Here is a 7,833-nt window from a genome sequence, read left to right on the forward strand (position 1 = left end):
CATGTTAAACATCCACCATACAAGGTAGAAACAGTCACATGACCTTTGCTAGGATAACTCATTATTTACTGACACTGAAAAATGTGGGCGAATACTTGTTACATTAGAAAGATTTTGAGAAGTACCATAAACTTTATCCCAGTAATTACATGATATCATAAAGTAGGTCACACCCTTATTATTATTTACAATTACAAAAATTTGGTCTACTGCCTCTTAACTTTTCCTAGTGCAAGGTACAGTACAAAACGTATTAACAGAGAGAAACATTCCCAAGAAAATTTCACTTAGATTTCAGCCCTTCTGTTGAATGGTCACCATTTCTGGTTATTTTGATAAATAACTTCACGTGGGCAATCCTCAATATAAAATACTGTCCTAGAGATCCTACTACAGCCATTTGTTTGAGACACAGGGAACATTTTCCTAAGACTTGATGCTATTAGGCTAATTAGAGTCACCCAAGCTACAGTGCCTATTTAACAAATAAAATCGCAGGTCTATTTAGGTTAATGTACCTTGTGTCGTTGGAAAACATATGCTAGATCCTCCTGGAAAACATCTTTTCTGATCCTAGTGGTAATCTGACCTTAGTTGTAGTTTGTCCAAAAGCCTTCTTCCAAAATCACTTCTCACTTTGTCCAGTGGCTTAAGAATTTGATCCTTATTAGAAAGTACAACTTCAATTTCTTTGTAGTCATTTACATTTACACTCCTTTTTTTCTTTATTTTCAGACAGAATCTCGCTCTGTCACTCAGGCTGGAGTACAATGGCATGATCTTAGCTCACTGCAACCTCCATCTCCTGGGTTCAAGTGATCGAGCTGTTCTCCTGTCTCAGCCTACTAAGTAGCTGAGATAGCTGAGATTAAAAGTGCCCGTCACCACACCTGGTTAATTTTTATATTTTTAGTAGAGACAGGGTTTCGCCATGTTAGCCAGGCTGGTCTCGAACTCCTGACCTCAAGTGATCCTCCCGCCTTGGCCTCCCAAAGTGCTGGGATTACAAGCATGAACCACCATGCTTGGCCTACATTTACACTCTCTATCAGCATCCAATCAGAGAAGCAAGACCATGATGTGATGATAGATGATAGATGATACATAGATAGATGATAGATAGATAGATAGATAGATAGATAGATAGATAGATAATAGATAGATAGATAGATAGATAGATAGATAGATAGATAGATGGATAGATAGATAGATAGACAGACAGATAGACAGATAGTTTTGTTACAGGGATTTGACCTTGCAAGATTTAGAAGCTCAAGTTGCTTATGCAGTCTCACTAAGGCTGTTTTCTTTGCATCTCACACTAGTCTATTGTGTAGTAGCAATCTATTTCCCCTTGATAGTCAGGATCAAACAAATCAGCCAATAGAATAATCATTTGCTTTGTCTGTTGATTCAGTGGCATGAGGAAACCAAAGTTTCCAGGCAACTAGTTTTAATTACCAGTTGACTGGAATAATTGTTGTGTCCCCAGGAGAGTGTAATGTCATGGAAATGAGAAACAGAAATGTTGCTAGTAGATCACTTAAGGTAGTAGTAAAATGAGTCACTCTCCTTTCTATCCACGAATCCCGGCTATAGGAGACCAGCAGCTTTGGATGCTGTTTTCAGGTATATACCACATCTGAGAGGATACTGCACTAGTTCCCTACATGCTGCCACTGGCCTAGCACCAGTCTTTATTTAAGCCAGCTGCTCCAAGATGATGAGGACATGTTAAGATCAGTGAATTTCATGAGCATGGGCCCAATGTCACACCTGATTCACTGTGAAATGAATTCCTTGGTCAGAAGTAATGCTGTATGAAATACCATTAGGATAGCTAAGGCACTTTGAAGTCCATGGTTGATAGTTTTGGCAGTAGCATTAGGGGAGGCAAATTCATATCTAAAGTGTTTATTTTGTGAGAAATAAGTGCTGCCTCCTTCACGATGGAAGTGGCCTATCATAAATAACTCAACATGAAGTAGCTGGTTGGTTTCCCATGGGAATAGTGCCATATCAGGCACTCCAATAGCTCCTTGTTGTTCTCTGCAGCTGTTGTCTGCTACAATTGAGTACTCAACAGTGAGTATAGTCAAATAAGCCTTGGTGAGAGGAAGTTCATAATGCTGGGTCTACATAGAACCTTTATCTCTGTTATCACAGTCGTTTGTTCATGAGCCAGCCAATGATAGCAGTGACTGAAAAAGAAGGCTAACTTTGTCCACAGAATGGGTTCTACTATCCATCTGGTTATAAAAATCCTTCTCTGCTGAGGTCTTCCTTTGATGCAAACTCACATGGAACATAAATCTTCAACCTCTCTGCCTATTTGGAAAGGTCTCCTAACAAGCAATTTTCCAATCCTGTTCCTTTGAAGTCCCTGACAAACCAGTCAAACCATTAGCCATAGCGTATAAATTAGTATAGACTTGGCTGAGCACAGTGGCTCACACCTGTAGTCCCAACACTTTGGGAGGCCCAGGCAGGTGGATTGTGTGAGCCAAGGAGTTTGAGACCAGCCTGAGCAATATGGTGAATCTCCATGTCTACAAAAAATATAAAAATTAGCCAGGTGTGGTGCCACGCATGTATAGTCCCAGTTACTTGGGAGGCTAAGGTGGGAGGATCGCTTGAGCACAGCAAGTCAGAGCTGCAATCAGCCATGACCATGCCACTGCACTCCAGCCTGGGCAACAAGGTGAGACCCTTCTCAAGAAAAAAAAAAAAGTATATACTCATGTATCATGCCAACCCTTCATTAAGCAGAATGAAAACCAGAGGCACTGCTTGAAGTTCTACCCACTGGGAGGATTCCTTCCACTACAGTTCTTCAGGATTATCCCAGAGTAGAACTGTGGTGCTATAGCCCTCCTCTTTTGGGTAGTGCCCACACATCATGCAGAATCATCTGTAAAACAAGCACAAGACTTTTCTTCCTCAGTCAACTAGTCATGCATAACTCCCTTTGAATCCATAGTTGTATGTTGAGAAAGAGAAGGCAATGCAACAGAAATGGTAACAATGAACATCTGGGCCACTTTCTTATGCAACTTACTTTTGCATTCTGGACTTGTTTAAACACTATATTGTATATACTATTTCCATTTGATGATAGAGTGTAGTTGTGCACATCCAATTTTATGGTTTGGTAGTCCAGGTATCACATGCAGCTCATGATAGGCAGTTCAAAACACTTGGTAACTTGATGATCCACGGTCAAGTGGTCAGTGTCAGTCTCCACTACAGATCTGTAGCAAATCAAAAGCTGTTACTTCCTTCTCTCTTTTTCTTTCTTTCTTTCTTTCTTTCTTTCTTTCTTTCTTTCTTTCTTTCTTTCTTTCTTTCTTTCTTTCTTCTTTCTTTCTTCTTTCTTTCTTTCTTTCTTTCTTTTTCTTTCTTTCTCTCTTTTTCTTTCTTTCTTTTTCTTTCTTTTTCTTTTTTCCTTCTTTCTTTTCTTTCTTTCTTTTATTTTCTTTCTCTCTCTCCCCCTTCCTTCCTTCCTTCTTTCCTTCCTGCCTTCCTTCCTTCCTGCTTTCCTCTCTCTCTCTCTCTCTTTCTTTTTTAGAGACAGGGGCTTGCTCTGTTGCCCAGGCAGAAAGCAGTGGTGTGATTATAATTCACTGTATCCTCAAACTCCCAAGCAATTAGGCAATCCTCCTTCCTCAGCCTCCTGAGTAGCTGGAGCTTTGTTCCAAAATTCTAAGGGTATGTGCTGTGACAGAGTTCTGCCATAATATGCAAGTAGCATTCCTATTCACCACTAACACTTCAGGCACCACTGGATCTACTAGATTATATGGTCCAAGTAGCAGAGAAGCTTTCTGACAGTCTAGACCTGTTGTATAGCCTTCTCTTGTTCTGGAAGTTTTTTGGATTACAAAAAAAAAAAAAAAGGTTAGAGTAGCACATCTGTGATGGTTAATACTCAGTGTCAACTTGATTGGATTGAAGGATACAAAGTATTGATCCTGGGTGTGTCTGAGGGTGTTGCCAGAGAGGATTAACATTGGAGTCAGGGGGCTGGGAAAGGCAGACCCACCGTTAATCTGGGTGGGAACAATCTAATCAGTGGTTAGGATATAAACAGGCAGAAAAATGTGAAAAGAGAGACTCATCTAGCCTCTGTCTTTCTCCCGTGCTGGATACTTCCTGTCCTCAAACATTGGACTCCAAGCTCTTCAGTTTTGGAACTTGAACTGGTTCTCCTTGCTCCTCAGCCTGCAGACAGCCAACTGTGGGACCTTGTGATCGTGTGAGTTAGCATTTAATAAACTCCCTTCTACATATATATCTATTCCATTAGTGCTATCCCTCTAGAGAACCCTGATTAATACAATGCCCAAATGAGATATATTTTGCTTCAAAATCCAAAGTGGTTGGCTAGGTAATGTGTAACTTTCTTGGAAGCCAGATGCAACAACATTTCCCTCACCTTGGAAAGTATAACTTGCCATGCCCAAAGCCATTACAGCTTTAGAAATTTCACCAAAGTGGTGATCACTTGCATTTTTATGAGATGTTTCCCCCACCCTCTGAAGTGTCTCACCAATTTGTCCGAATAGTTGCTATTTTCAGCTCATCAGGTACAAAAATATAATATCACCCATAAAATAGAGTAACTGTACATTTTTGGCAATGTAGAAGGGTCTTTTCTCATAGGGACCTGGCTTACCCTTCATTCAAAGGGCTCTCGGTGTGTGAATTTGCTCAGGGTTAAAAATTATGGAGGGATTGTGACTATGTCTTGTTGATTCATTTCAGTCTTCTGTCCACTAAATCCAGAAATTTTCCACTTGGAAAGATCAAGTAAGACTTTAGTAGATTATACTTTTTGTTTTTTTTTTAGTTTTAGGGACACTGTGACAAACTTGCCTACACCAAAGATCTCTATGATTCAGACTGTTCTGATTGCTAACAGACTCCAATATCCAGTACAGTAATTATGCCATGTTTTGGAGATTAAGTGCTGCCATTTAGTGCCTGGATTTCCATCATCCCCACTGCATTTCAGGATCCCAGTTTCATGGCAACAGCTCTGATTGAAATTTTTGATCTTTGAAGAAGAACTATCACAAAAATCTTCAAGGATGATTCCCCCACAAATTTATTTCTCAGAACTTGATAAAAACATATTGTGATGGTTAATATTGAGTGTTAACTTGATTGGATTGAAGGATGCAAAATATTGTTTCTGGGTGTGTCTGTGAGGGTGTTGCCAAAGGAGATTAACATTTGAGTCAACGGACTGGGAGAAGCAGGCCCACCCTCAATCTGGGTGGGCACAATGTAATCAGTGCGGCTAGAATAAAACAGGCAGAAGAAGGTGGAAGGAGCTAACTTACTGAATCTTCAGCCTTCATCTTTCTCCCATGATGGATGCTTCCTACCCTAAAACATCAGATGCCAAGTTCTTTAGCTTTTGGACTCTTGGACTTACACCAGTGGTATGTCAGGGGCTGTCGGGCCTTTAGCCACTGACTGAAGGCTGCACTGTTGACTTCCCTACTTTTGAGGTTTTGGGGACTCAACTGGCTTCCCTGCTCCTCAGCTTGCAGGTGACCTATTGTGAGACTTCACTTTGTGATCATGTGAGTCAATACTCTTTAATAAACCCCTTTCATATATACATCTATCCTATTAGTTCTGTCCCTTTAGGGAACCCTGACTAATACATATGTCCTCTAAATTCTTCTTTGGTGCGTAAGCAGGTCTTAGATGAGAAATCCACATGAACATTCTAATCACTCTAGGCCTTTGAATGTCTTCCTCTACAGTATTCCAAGAAAGTTTTGACATTTTAACTTATTTGGCATAGGTAACTTTGGATTCACATTTCAGTTAACCTATCAAAAAATATGAGAGTCATTCTTAGGCCCTCTGCATAAATATATTCAGAATCTCTGATTAGTGAATCTATAGCAATATTTTAGGCCTGATACAGCTTTATATCTTGACCTCAATTGAGGTACTTTGTTGCTAATGCATGGCTTGGATTATTAGTGCTCTCTCTACCATTGAATACAGAATCATTAATGCCCTTAAATTTAATCCCATCAGAGAACTAATTCCAAGAAACCTAGAACCAATATAAAGAATTCATTCTTAATGTTTTATTCCTCAGGACCCACTCCGTTTTCAGTGCCAATTCTGTTTCAGTCAAGATATAATAAGATAAACAAAATCACTGAAAGAGAGAGAAAGATACTATAGATACATAGAGATTTGTTACAGGAATTTGATCTCATGCAAATGTGAGAGCTAGAGTTGGTTAAGCTGTCTCTGTGAGGCTTTATTCCTCACATTTGATGGTGGACTCTTAGGTCCACAGGGCAGGCAGAGTCACAGGGAAGGTAGACACAAAGAGGAAAAACAAGAACAAGTTGGAACCCTTAAGAACGAGCTGGAAATCACAAGGATAAGTTTCACATTGGTTTGGCTCTCTGTTCCCACCCAAATATCACCTTGAATTGTAATAATCCCCACATGTCAATAGTGAGACCAGGTGGAGAAAATTGAATTCTGGGGGAAGTTTCCCCCACAATATTCTCGTGATAGTGAGTGAATTATCACAAGATCTGATGGTTTTACAAGGGACATTTTCCCTTTTGCCTGGCACTTTTCTCTCCTGTCGCCATGTGAAAAAGGATGTGTTTACTTCTTCTGCCATGACTGTAAGTTTCCTGAGTCCTTCCCAGCTATGCTGATCAATTAAACTTCTTTGCTTTATAAATTACACAGTCTCTGGCAGTTCTTTATAGCAGCATGAGAATGGAATGATACGTGAGAATGGAATGATACACAAGCCAATTCTCTTTGCCTCTGATTGGTAGTGTGCGTGTCCCACAGATGTCAGAGCCCTTTATCAGGAAACTCGATACACACACCTGCCTCAGGAGTCAGAGAGGCAGAAGGAAGATACAGGAACAATTGGAGCAGTTGCAGGCCCAGCCACTTCCTCATGCCAACCAACACTGTGATGGGGCACCAGCAGATCAGTGATATATGTGAACTACAGAATAGCTACCATTTCACTTTTGTTCTTCAAATCTCACAGAAAACTCTCTGGGGCCCACTGTAACCAGAAAAATATAGGGAAAAGGAATTCTGGGAAATGTAGTTCCACCTAACAAATTTGACACACTACAGAGTCTCCATACACCTGAGGGGAAAGTGCTATATCAGAAATTTTCTCATAAGATTTTTGACAGTTGACAGGAAGCAAAAGAGTCGAACTGTTCTGCGTGAGTGACTAAGTGGACAGATAATATAGCAACTATGTTTAATGGATAAACAGTAAAGGGGCTCCTGTGTACCAAAATAGAAACTTATCTACTCTATAATGTTATGCTATATTAACTTCTAATTTTCCTTATTGATATCTTCACTCACAATAATCCTGTTTGCTTATTTCCCACAGATTCTGGTAAAGATTTCTTTTTCTCATGGAAAGTAGATGGAGATAGGGTATGTGATTCCTGTGCTTAAAAACCTGGACCTTAATTTCTGCCTCCTTAATTCCTTTGAGATATTCCTATATAACTATTTCTATTTCTTCAGTTGCAAAAATATTAGACTTATTTCTCTATCACAGAATTGCTGAGTTTATTAAACATGTAAGTGGTTGCAAAGTGTTATATCAATACTGATAAGTTGAATCAATCACAAAGTATAACTAAATAATAATTGATAAGTAAATTAACCGTAGTTATAGTCAGATTACTATGTTCCTTCAGTATTATTTATGGCTTTCATTTCCATGATAGATTATAAAACTTTAATGTTTTTACGTTATTAATATCTTTATTAATGAAATTAGGATACGAAAAGATT

The sequence above is a fragment of the Papio anubis genome, chromosome 1 (assembly GCF_008728515.1).
Source record: "Papio anubis isolate 15944 chromosome 1, Panubis1.0, whole genome shotgun sequence".
In the NCBI taxonomy this organism is placed as follows: Eukaryota; Metazoa; Chordata; class Mammalia; order Primates; family Cercopithecidae; genus Papio; species Papio anubis.